Source organism: Heterodontus francisci, unplaced genomic scaffold (genome assembly GCF_036365525.1).
Source record: "Heterodontus francisci isolate sHetFra1 unplaced genomic scaffold, sHetFra1.hap1 HAP1_SCAFFOLD_782, whole genome shotgun sequence".
Lineage (NCBI taxonomy): Eukaryota > Metazoa > Chordata > Chondrichthyes > Heterodontiformes > Heterodontidae > Heterodontus > Heterodontus francisci.
The window spans coordinates 97633-110247 of NW_027141398.1; positions in this window are offsets into that span (position 1 = coordinate 97633).

A 12615-nucleotide genomic window follows, 5' to 3' on the forward strand; every position below is an offset into this window, starting at 1 on the left:
AGATTCAGAGCGAGACAGAGATTCAGTGCGAGAGAGAGACTCAGTGCGAGAGAGAGATTCAGTGCGACAGCGAGAGATTCAGTGCGTGAGAGAGATTCAGTGCGAGAGACAGATTCAGTGCGAGAGAGATATTAAGTGCGAGAGAGAAAGATTGAGTGTGATAGAAAGTCTCAGTGCGAGAAAGAGAGATTCAGTGCGAGAAAGAGAGAATCAGTGCTGGGGAGAGATTCAGTGCGAGAGTGAGATTCAGTGCGAGAGAGAGGATTCAGTGCGATGGAGAGAGATTCAGTGCGAGAGAGAATCTCAGTGCGAGAGAGAGATTCAGTGCGAGAGGGCGACTCAGTGCGAGAGTGAGATTCAGTGCGAGAGAGAGAGATTCAGTGCGACAGAGAGATTCAGTGCGAGAGAGAGAGACTCAGTGAGAGAGAGAGAGAATCAGCGCGTGAGAGAGAATCAGTGAGAGAGAGAGATTCAGTGCGAGAGAGAGATTCAGTGCGAGAGAGTGAGAATCAGTGCGAGACAGAGACTCAGTGCGAGAGAGTGATTCAGTGCGAGAGAGAGATTCAGTGCGAGGGTGAGATTCAGTGCGAGAGAGAGACTCAGTGCGAGAGAGAGATTCAGTGCGACAGAGAGATTCAGTGCGAGAGAGAGAGATTCAGTGTGAGAGAGAGATTCAATGCGAGAGAGAGATTCAGAGCGAGACAGAGATTCAGTGCGAGAGAGAGACTCAGAGCGAGACAGAGATTCAGTGCGAGAGAGAGAGACTCAGTGCGAGAGAGAGATTCAGTGCGAGAGCGAGAGATTCAGTGCGTGAGAGAGATTCATTGCGACAGAGGGATTCATTGCGAATGAGAGAGATTAAGAGCGAGAGAGAGAGATTCAATGTGAGAGAGAGATTCAGTGCGAGAGCGAGAGATTCAGTGCGAGAGAGAGAGATTCATTGCGACAGAGAGATTCATTGCGAATGAGAGAGATTAAGAGCGAGAGAGAGAGATTCCGTGTGAGAGAGAGATTCAGTGCGAGAGAGAGATTCAGAGCGAGACAGAGATTCAGTGCGAGAGAGAGACTCAGTGCGAGAGAGAGATTCAGTGCGAGAGCGAGAGATTCAGTGCGTGAGAGAGATTCAGTGCGAGAGACAGATTCAGTGCGAGAGAGATATTAAGTGCGAGAGAGAAAGATTGAGTGTGATAGAAAGTCTCAGTGCGAGAAAGAGAGATTCAGTGCGAGAAAGAGAGAATCAGTGCTGGGGAGAGATTCAGTGCGAGAGTGAGATTCAGTGCGAGAGAGAGGATTCAGTGCGATGGAGAGAGATTCAGTGCGAGAGAGAATCTCAGTGCGAGAGAGAGATTCAGTGCGAGAGGGCGACTCAGTGCGAGAGTGAGATTCAGTGCGAGAGAGAGAGATTCAGTGCGACAGAGAGATTCAGTGCGAGAGAGAGAGACTCAGTGAGAGAGAGAGAGAATCAGCGCGTGAGAGAGAATCAGTGAGAGAGAGAGATTCAGTGCGAGAGAGAGATTCAGTGCGAGAGAGTGAGAATCAGTGCGAGACAGAGACTCAGTGCGAGAGAGTGATTTAGTGCGAGAGAGAGATTCAGTGCGAGAGAGAGAGACTCAGTGCGAGAGAGAGATTCAGTGCGAGACAGAGAGATTCAGTGCGAGAGAGAGATTCAGTGCGAGAGAGAGATTTAGTGCGAGAGAGAGAATTTCAGTGCGAGAGAGGGATTCAGCGTGAGAGAGTGAGATTCAGTGCGAGAGAGAGATTCAGTGCGAAAGAGAGAGATTCAGTGCGAGTGAGAGATTCAGTGCGACAGAGAGATTGAGAGCGAGGGAGAGATTCAGTGCGAGAGAGAGACTCAGTGTGAGAGAGAGATTCAGTGCGAGAGTGAGTGATTCAGTGCGAGAGAGAGATTCAGTGCAAGAGACAGAATCAGTGCGAGAGAGTCAGTGCGAGAGAGAGATTCAGTGCGAGAGAGTGAGATTCAGTGCGAGAGAGTGAGATTCAGTGCGAGAGAGAGATTCAGTGCGAGAGAGAGAAATTCAGTGCGAGAGAGAGATTCATTGCGATAGAGAGATTCATTGCGAATGAGAGAGATTAAGAGCGAGAGAGAGAGATTCAGTGTGAGAGAGAGATTCAGTGCGAGAGAGAGATTCAGAGCGAGAGAGAGATTCAGTGCGAGAGAGAGTCTCAGTGCGAGAGAGAGATTCAGTGCGAGAGCGAGAGATTCAGTGCATGAGAGAGATTCAGTGCGAGAGACAGATTCAGTGCGAGAGAGATATTAAGTGCGAGAGAGAGAGATTGAGTGTGATAGAAAGTCTCAGTGCGAGAAAGAGAGATTCAGTGCCAGAGAGAGAGATTCAGTGCGAGAAAGAGAGATTCAGCGCGAGAGAGTGATTCAGTGCGAGAGAGAGATTCAGTGCAAGTGAGAGATTCAATGCGAGAGAGAGGATTCAGTGCGAGAGAGAGAGATTCAGCGCGAGAGAGAGGATTCAGTGCGAGAGAGAGATCCATTGCGAGAGAGAGAGATTCAGTGCGACAGAGAGATTCAGTGCGAGAGAGAGAGATTCAGTGTGAGAGAGAGATTCAGTGCTGGGGAGAGATTCAGTGCGAGAGTGAGATTCAGTGCGAGAGAGAGGATTCAGTGCGAAAGAGAGAGATTCAGTGCGAGAGAGAGATTCAGTGCGAGAGGGAGACTCAGTGCGAGAGTGAGATTCAGTGCGAGAGAGAGAGATTCAGTGCGACAGAGAGATTCAGTGCGACAGAGAGATTCACTGCGAGAGAGAGAGACTCAATGCCAGAGAGAGAGAATCAGCGCGAGAGAGAGAATCAGTGCGAGAGAGAGATTCAGTGCGAGAGAGAGATTCAGTGCGAGAGAGTGAGAATCAGTGCGAGACAGAGACTCAGTGTGAGAGAGTGATTCAGTGCGAGAGAGAGATTCAGTGCGAGAGAGAGACTCAGTGCGAGAGAGAGATTCAGTGCGAGACAGAGAGATTCAGTGCGAGAGAAAGATTCAGTGCGAGAGAGAGATTTAGTGCGAGAGAGAGAAATTCAGTGCGAGAGAGGGATTCAGCGCGAGAGAGTGAGACTCAGTGCGAGAGAGAGATTCAGTGCGAAAGAGAGAGATTCAGTGCGAGAGAGAGATTCAGTGCGACAGAGAGATTGAGAGAGAGGGAGGGATTCAGTGCGAGAGAGAGACATTCAGTGCGAGAGAGAGATTCAGTGCAAGAGACAGAATCAGTGCGAGAGAGAGATTCAGTGCGAGAGAGAGAGATTGAGTGCGAGAGAGAGATTCAGTGAGAAAAAGAGAGTTTCATTGCGAGAGAGAGATTCAGTGCAAGAGAGAGATTCAGTGCGAGAGAGAGGATTCATTGCGAGAGAGAGAGATTCAGTGCGACAGAGAGAGTTATTCTGTGCGAGAGAGAGATTCAGTGCGAGAGAGAGACTCAGTGCGAGAGAGAGATTCAGTGCGAGACATAGAGATTCAGTGCGAGAGAGAGATTCAGTGCGAGAGAGAGATTTAGTGCGAGGGAGAGATTCAGTGCGAAAGAGAGATTCAGTGTGAGAGAGAGATTCAGTGCGAGAGAGAGTGATTCAGTGCGAGAGAGAGATTCAGTGCGAGAGAGAGAATTTCAGTGCGAGAGAGAGATTCAGTGCGGGAGAGAGATTCAGAGCGAGGGAGAGATTCAGTGCGAGAGAGAGACTCAGTGCGAGAGAGAGATTCAGTGCGAGAGAGAGTGATTCAGTGCGAGAGAGAGATTCAGTGCGAGAGACAGAATCAGTGCGAGAGAGAGATTCAGTGCGAGAAAGAGAGATTCAGTGCGAGAGAGAGATTCAGTGCGAGAGCGAGAGATTCAGTGCGTGAGAGAGATTCAGTGCGAGAGACAGGTTCAGTGCGAGAGAGATATTAAGTGCGAGAGGGTGAGATTGAGTGTGATAGAAAGTCTCAGTGCGAGAAAGAGAGATTCAGTGCCAGAGAGAGAGATTTAGTGCGAGAGAGAGGATTCAGTGCGAGAGAGAGATTCATTGCGAGAGGGAGAGATTCAGTGCGACAGAGAGATTCAGTGCGAAAGAGAGAGATTCAGTGTGAGAGAGAGATTCAGTGCGGGGAGAGATTCAGTGCGAGAGTGAGATTCAGTGCGAGAGTGCGGATTCAGTGCGAGAGAGAGAGATTCAGTGCGAGAGAGAATCTCAGTGCGAGAGAGAGATTCAGTGCGAGGGGGAGACTCAGTGCGAGTGTGAGATTCAGTGCGAGAGAGAGAGATTCAGTGCGACAGAGAGATTCAGTGCGAGAGAGAGATTCAGTGCGAGAGAGAGAGAATCAGCGCGAGAGAGAGATTCAGTGCGAGAGAAAGATTCAGTGCGATAGAGAGATTCAGTGCGAGAGAGTGAGAATCAGTGCGAGACAGAGACTCAGTGCGAGAGAGTGATTCAGTGCGACAGAGAGATTCAGTGCGAGAGAGAGATTCAGTACGAGAGAGAGATTTAGTGCGAGAGAGAGAAATTCAGTGCGAGAGAGGGATTCAGAGCGAGAGAGTGAGACTCAGTGCGAGAGAGAGATTCAGTGCGAAAGAGAGAGATTCAGTGCGAGAGAGGGATTCAGTGCGATAGAGAGATTGAGAGCGAGGGAGAGATTCAGCGCGAGAGAGAGACTCAGTGCGAGAGAGAGATTCAGTGCGAGAGAGAGTGATTCAGTGCGAGAGAGAGATTCAGTGCAAGAGACAGAATCAGTGCGAGAGGGCGACTCAGTGCGAGAGTGAGATTCAGTGCGAGAGAGAGAGATTCAGAGCGACAGAGAGATTCAGTGCGAGAGAGAGAGACTCAGTGAGAGAGAGAGAGAATCAGCGCGTGAGAGAGAATCAGTGAGAGAGAGAGATTCAGTGCGAGGGAGAGATTCAGTGCGAGAGAGTGAGAATCAGTGCGAGACAGAGACTCAGTGCGAGAGAGTGATTCAGTGCGAGAGAGAGATTCAGTGCGAGAGAGAGAGACTCAGTGCGAGAGAGAGATTCAGTGCGAGACAGAGAGATTCAGTGCGAGAGAGAGATTCAGTGCGAGAGAGAGATTTAGTGCGAGAGAGAGAAATTCAGTGCGAGAGAGGGATTCAGCGTGAGAGAGTGAGACTCAGTGCGAGAGAGAGATTCAGTGCGAAAGAGAGAGATTCAGTGCGAGTGTGAGATTCAGTGCGACAGAGAGATTGAGCGCGAGTGACAGATTCAGTGCGAGAGAGAGACTCAGTGTGAGATAGAGATTCAGTGCGAGAGTGAGTGATTCAGTGCGAGAGAGAGATTCAGTGCAAGAGACAGAATCAGTGCGAGAGAGTCAGTGCGAGAGAGAGATTCAGTGCGAGAGAGTGAGATTCAGTGCGAGAGAGTGAGATTCAGTGCGAGAGAGAGATTCAGTGCGAGAGAGAGAGATTCAGTGCGAGAGAGAGATTCATTGCGATAGAGAGATTCATTGCGAATGAGAGAGATTAAGAGCGAGAGAGAGAGATTCAGTGTGAGAGAGAGATTCAGTGCGAGAGAGAGATTCAGAGCGAGAGAGAGATTCAGTGCGAGAGAGAGTCTCAGTGCGAGAGAGAGATTCAGTGCGAGAGCGAGAGATTCAGTGCATGAGAGAGATTCAGTGCGAGAGACAGATTCAGTGCGAGAGAGATATTAAGTGCGAGAGAGAGAGATTGAGTGTGATAGAAAGTCTCAGTGCGAGAAAGAGAGATTCAGTGCCAGAGAGAGAGATTCAGTGCGAGAAAGAGAGATTCAGCGCGAGAGAGTGATTCAGTGCGAGAGAGAGATTCAGTGCGAGAGAGAGATTCAATGCGAGAGAGAGGATTCAGTGCGAGAGAGAGAGATTCAGCGCGAGAGAGAGGATTCAGTGCGAGAGAGAGATCCATTGCGAGAGAGAGAGATTCAGTGCGACAGAGAGATTCAGTGCGAGAGAGAGAGATTCAGTGTGAGAGAGAGATTCAGTGCTGGGGAGAGATTCAGTGCGAGAGTGAGATTCAGTGCGAGAGAGAGGATTCAGTGCGAAAGAGAGAGATTCAGTGCGAGAGAGAATCTCAGTGCGAGAGAGAGATTCAGTGCGAGAGGGAGACTCAGTGCGAGAGTGAGATTCAGTGCGAGAGAGAGAGATTCAGTGCGACAGAGAGATTCAGTGCGACAGAGAGATTCACTGCGAGAGAGAGAGACTCAATGCCAGAGAGAGAGAATCAGCGCGAGAGAGAGAATCAGTGCGAGAGAGAGATTCAGTGCGAGAGAGAGATTCAGTGCGAGAGAGTGAGAATCAGTGCGAGACAGAGACTCAGTGTGAGAGAGTGATTCAGTGCGAGAGAGAGATTCAGTGCGAGAGAGAGAGACTCAGTGCGAGAGAGAGATTCAGTGCGAGACAGAGAGATTCAGTGCGAGAGAAAGATTCAGTGCGAGAGAGAGATTTAGTGCGAGAGAGAGAAATTCAGTGCGAGAGAGGGATTCAGCGCGAGAGAGTGAGACTCAGTGCGAGAGAGAGATTCAGTGCGAAAGAGAGAGATTCAGTGCGAGAGATAGATTCAGTGCGACAGAGAGATTGAGAGAGAGGGAGGGATTCAGTGCGAGAGAGAGACATTCAGTGCGAGAGAGAGATTCAGTGCAAGAGACAGAATCAGTGCGAGAGAGAGATTCCGTGCGAGAGAGAGAGATTGAGTGCGAGAGAGAGATTCAGTGAGAAAAAGAGAGTTTCATTGCGAGAGAGAGATTCAGTGCAAGAGAGAGATTTAGTACGAGAGAGAGGATTCATTGCGAGAGAGAGAGATTCAGTGCGACAGAGAGAGTTATTCTGTGCGAGAGAGAGATTCAGTGCGAGAGAGAGACTCAGTGCGAGAGAGAGATTTAGTGCGAGGGAGAGATTCAGTGCGAAAGAGAGATTCAGTGCGAGAGAGAGATTCAGTGCGAGAGAGAGTGATTCAGTGCGAGAGAGAGATTCAGTGCGAGAGAGAGAATTTCAGTGCGAGATAGAGATTCAGTGCGGGAGAGAGATTCAGAGCGAGGGAGAGATTCAGTGCGAGAGAGAGACTCAGTGCGAGAGAGAGATTCAGTGCGAGAGAGAGTGATTCAGTGCGAGAGAGAGATTCAGTGCGAGAGACAGAATCAGTGCGAGAGAGAGATTCAGTGCGAGAAAGAGAGATTCAGTGCGAGAGAGAGATTCAGTGCGAGAGCGAGAGATTCAGTGCGTGAGAGAGATTCAGTGCGAGAGACAGGTTCAGTGCGAGAGAGATATTAAGTGCGAGAGGGTGAGATTGAGTGTGATAGAAAGTCTCAGTGCGAGAAAGAGAGATTCAGTGCCAGAGAGAGAGATTCCGTGCGAGAAAGAGAGATTCAGCGCGAGAGAGAGATTCAGTGCGAGAGAGAGATTCAGTGCAAGAGAGAGATTCAGTGCGAGAGAGAGGATTCAGTGCGAGAGAGAGAGATTCAGTGCGAGAGAGAGGATTCAGTGCGAGAGAGAGATTCATTGCGAGAGGGAGAGATTCAGTGCGACAGAGAGATTCAGTGCGAAAGAGAGAGATTCAGTGTGAGAGAGAGATTCAGTGCGGGGAGAGATTCAGTGCGAGAGTGAGATTCAGTGCGAGAGTGCGGATTCAGTGCGAGAGAGAGAGATTCAGTGCGAGAGAGAATCTCAGTGCGAGAGAGAGATTCAGTGCGAGGGGGAGACTCAGTGCGAGTGTGAGATTCAGTGCGAGAGAGAGAGATTCAGTGCGACAGAGAGATTCAGTGCGAGAGAGAGATTCAGTGCGAGAGAGAGAGAATCAGCGCGAGAGAGAGATTCAGTGCGAGAGAAAGATTCAGTGCGATAGAGAGATTCAGTGCGAGAGAGTGAGAATCAGTGCGAGACAGAGACTCAGTGCGAGAGAGTGATTCAGTGCGACAGAGAGATTCAGTGCGAGAGAGAGATTCAGTACGAGAGAGAGATTTAGTGCGAGAGAGAGAAATTCAGTGCGAGAGAGGGATTCAGCGCGAGAGAGTGAGACTCAGTGCGAGAGAGATTCAGTGCGAAAGAGAGAGATTCAGTGCGAGAGAGGGATTCAGTGCGACAGAGAGATTGAGAGCGAGGGAGAGATTCAGCGCGAGAGAGAGACTCAGTGCGAGAGAGAGATTCAGTGCGAGAGAGAGTGATTCAGTGCGAGAGAGAGATTCAGTGCAAGAGACAGAATCAGTGTGAGAGAGAGAGTCAGTGCGCGAGAGAGATTCAGTGCAAGAGAGTGAGAATCAGTGCGAGAGAGAGACTCAGTGCGAGAGAGAGATTCAGTGCGACAGAGTGAGATTCAGTGCGAGAGAGAGATTCAGTGCGAGAGAGAGTGATTCAGTGCGAGAGAGAGATTCAGTGCGAATGAGAGAGATTAAGAGCGAGAGAGAGAGATTCAGTGTGAGAGAGAGATTCAGTGCGAGAGAGAGATTCAGAACGAGAGAGAGATTCAGTGCGAGAGAGAGACTCAGTGCGAGAGAGAGATTCAGTGCGAGAGCGAGAGAGTCAGTGCGTGAGAGAGATTCAGTTCGAGAGACAGATTCAGTGCGAGAGAGATATTAAGTGCGAGAGAGAGAGATTGAGTGTGATAGAAAGTCTCAGTGCGAGAAAGAGAGATTCAGTGCCAGAGAGAGAGATTCAGTGCGAGAGAGTGATTCAGTGTGAGAGAGAGATTCAGTGCAAGAGAGAGATTCAGTGCGAGAGAGAGGATTCAGAGCGAGAGAGAGTGATTCAGTGCGAGAGAGAGGATTCAGTGCGAGAGAGAGATTCATTGCGAGTGAGAGAGATTCAGTGTGAGAGAGGGATTCAGTGCTGGGGAGAGATTCAGTGAGAGAGTGAGATTCAGTGCGAGAGAGTGGATTCAGTGCGAGAGAGAGAGATTCAGTGCGAGAGAGAGAGATTCAGTGTGACAGAGAGATTCAGTGGGACAGAGAGATCACTGCGAGAGAGAGAGACTCAGTGCGAGAGAGAGAGAATCAGCACGAGAGAGAGAATCAGTGTGAGAGAGAGATTCAGTGCGAGAGAGAGATTCAGTGCGAGAGAGTGAGAATCAGTGCGAGACAGAGACTCAGTGCGAGAGAGTGATTCAGTGCGAGAGAGAGATTCAGTGCGAGAGAGAGAGACTCAGTGCGAGAGTGAGATTCAGTGCGAGACAGAGAGATTCAGTGCGAGAGAGAGATTCAGTGCGAGAGAGAGACTCAGTGCGAGAGAGAGACTCAGTGCGAGAGCGAGAGATTCAGTGCGTGAGAGAGATTCAGTTCGAGAGACAGATTCAGTGCGAGAGAGATATTAAGTGCGAGAGAGAGAGATTGAGTGTGATAGAAAGTCTCAGTGCGAGAAAGAGAGATTCAGTGCCAGAGAGAGAGATTCAGTGCGAGAGAGTGATTCAGTGCGAGAGAGAGATTCAGTGCAAGAGAGAGATTCAGTGCGAGAGAGAGGATTCAGAGCGAGAGAGAGTGATTCAGTGCGAGAGAGAGGATTCAGTGCGAGAGAGAGATTCATTGCGAGAGAGAGAGATTCAGTGCGACAGACAGATTCAGTGCGAGAGAGAGAGATTCAGTGTGAGAGAGAGATTCAGTGCTGGGGAGAGATTCAGTGCGAGAGTGAGATTCAGTGCGAGAGAGTGGATTCAGTGCGAGAGAGAGAGATTCAGTGCGAGAGAGAATCTCAGTGCGAGAGAGAGATTCAGTGCGAGAGGGAGACTCAGTGCGAGAGTGAGATTCAGTGCGAGAGAGAGAGATTCAGTGTGACAGAGAGATTCAGTGGGACAGAGAGATTCACTGCGAGAGAGAGAGACTCAGTGCGAGAGAGAATCAGCACGAGAGAGAGAATCAGTGCGAGAGAGAGATTCAGTGCGAAAGAGAGATTCAGTGCGAGAGAGTGAGAATCAGTGCGAGACAGAGACTCAGTGCGAGAGAGTGATTCAGTGCGAGAGAGAGATTCAGTGCGAGAGAGAGAGACTCAGTGCGAGAGTGAGATTCAGTGCGAGACAGAGAGATTCAGTGCGAGAGAGAGATTCAGTGCGAGAGAGAGATTTAGTGCGAGAGAGAGAAATTCAGTGCGAGAGAGGGATTCAGCGCGAGAGAGTGAGACTGAGTGCGAGAGAGAGATTGAGTGCGGAAGAGAGAGATTCAGTGAGAGAGAGAGATTCAGTGCGACAGAGAGATTGAGAGCGAGGGAGAGATTCAGAGCGAGAGAGAGACTCAGTGCGAGAGAGAGAGAATCAGCACGAGAGAGAGAATCAGTGCGAGAGAGAGATTCAGTGCGAGAGAGAGATTCAGTGCGAGAGAGTGAGAATCAGTGCGAGACAGAGACTCAGTGTGAGAGAGTGATTCAGTGCGAGAGAGAGATTCAGTGCGAGAGAGAGAGACTCAGTTGCGAGAGTGAGATTCAGTGCGAGACAGAGAGATTCAGTGCGAGAGAGAGATTCAGTGCGAGAGAGAGATTTAGTGCGAGAGAGAGAAATTCAGTGCGAGAGAGGGATTCAGCGCGAGAGAGTGAGACTCAGTGCGAGAGAGAGATTGAGATCGGAAGAGAGAGATTCAGTGCGAGAGAGAGATTCAGTGCGACAGAGAGATTGAGAGCGAGGGAGAGATTCAGAGCGAGAGAGAGATTCAGAACGAGAGAGAGATTCAGTGCGAGAGAGAGATTCAGTGCGAGAGAGAGACTCAGTGCGAGAGAGAGATTCAGTGCGAGAGCGAGAGATTCAGTGCGTGAGAGAGATTCAGTTCGAGAGACAGATTCAGTGCGAGAGAGATATTAAGTGCGAGAGAGAGAGATTGAGTGTGATAGAAAGTCTAAGTGCGAGAAAGAGAGATTCAGTGCCAGAGAGAGAGATTCAGTGCGAGAGAGTGATTCAGTGCGAGAGAGAGATTCAGTGCAAGAGAGAGATTCAGTGCGAGAGAGAGGATTCAGAGCGAGAGAGAGAGATTCAGTGTGACAGACAGATTCAGTGCGAGAGAGAGAGATTCAGTGTGAGAGAGAGATTCAGTGCTGGGGAGAGATTCAGTGCGAGAGTGAGATTCAGTGCGAGAGAGTGGATTCAGTGCGAGAGAGAGAGATTCAGTGCGAGAGAGATTCTCAGTGCGAGAGTGAGATTCAGTGCGAGAGGGAGACTCAGTGCGAGAGTGAGATTCAGTGCAAGAGAGAGAGATTCAGTGTGACAGAGAGATTCAGTGGGACAGAGAGATTCACTGCGAGAGAGAGAGACTCAGTGCGAGAGAGAGAGAATCAGCACGAGAGAGAGAATCAGTGCGAGAGAGAGATTCAGTGCGAGAGAGAGATTCAGTGCGAGAGAGTGAGAATCAGTGCGAGACAGAGACTCAGTGCGAGAGAGTGATTCAGTGCGAGAGAGAGATTCAGTGCGAGAGAGAGAGACTCAGTGCGAGAGTGAGATTCAGTGCGAGACAGAGAGATTCAGTGCGAGAGAGAGATTCAGTGCGAGAGAGAGATTTAGTGCGAGAGAGAGAAATTCAGTGCGAGAGAGGGATTCAGCGCGAGAGAGTGAGACTGAGTGCGAGAGAGAGATTCAGTGCGGAAGAGAGAGATTCAGTGCGAGAGAGAGATTCAGTGCGACAGAGAGATTGAGAGCGAGGGAGAGATTCAGAGCGAGAGAGAGACTCAGTGTGAGAGACAGATTCAGTGCGAGAGAGAGTGATTCAGTGCGAGAGAGAGATTCAGTGCAAGAGACAGAATCAGTGCGAGAGAGAGATTCAGTGCGAGAGAGAGAGATTGAGTGCGAGAGAGAGATTCAGTGCGAGAAAGAGAGATTCAGTGTGAGAGAGAGATTCAGTGCGAGAAAGAGAGATATTTTGCGAAAGAGAGTTTCAGTGCGAGAGAGAGATTCAGTGCAAGAGAGAGATTCAGTGCGAGAGAGAGGATTCAGTGCGAGAGAGAGAGATTCAGTGCGAGAGAGAGTGATTCTGTGCGAGAGAGAGATTCAGTGCGAGAGAGAGAGACTCAGTGCGAGAGAGAGATTCAGTGCGAGACAGATAGATTCAGTGCGAGAGAGAGATTCAGTGCGAGAGAGAGATTTAGTGCGAGAGAGAGAGATTCAGTGCGAGAGAAGGATTCAGCGCGAGAGAGTGAGACTCAGTGCGAGAGAGAGATTCAGTGCGAGAGAGAGATTCAGAGCGAGGGTGAGATTCAGTGCGAGAGAGAGACTCAGTGCGAGAGAGAGATTCAGTGCGAGAGAGAGTGATTCAGTGCGAGAGAGAGATTCAGTGCGAGAGACAGAATCAGTGCTAGAGAGAGATTCCGTGCGAGAGAGAGAGATTGAGTGCGAGAGAGAGATTCAGTGCGAGAGACAGAATCAGTGCGAGAGAGAGATTCAGTGCGAGAGAGAGATTCAGTGCGAGAAAGAGAGATATTTTGCGAGAGAGAGATTCAGTGCAAGAGAGAGATTCAGTGCGAGAGAGAGGATTCAGTGCGAGAGAGAGAGATTCAGTGCGAGAGAGGGGATTCAGTGCGAGAGAGAGATTCAGTGTGAGAGAAAGAGATTCAATGCGACAGAGAGATTCAGTGCGAGAGAGAGAGATTCAGTGTGAGAGAGAGATTCAGTGCGAGAGAGAGATTCAGTGCGAGAGAGAGGATTCAGTCCGAGAGAGAGAGATTCAGTGCGAGAGAGAGAGATTC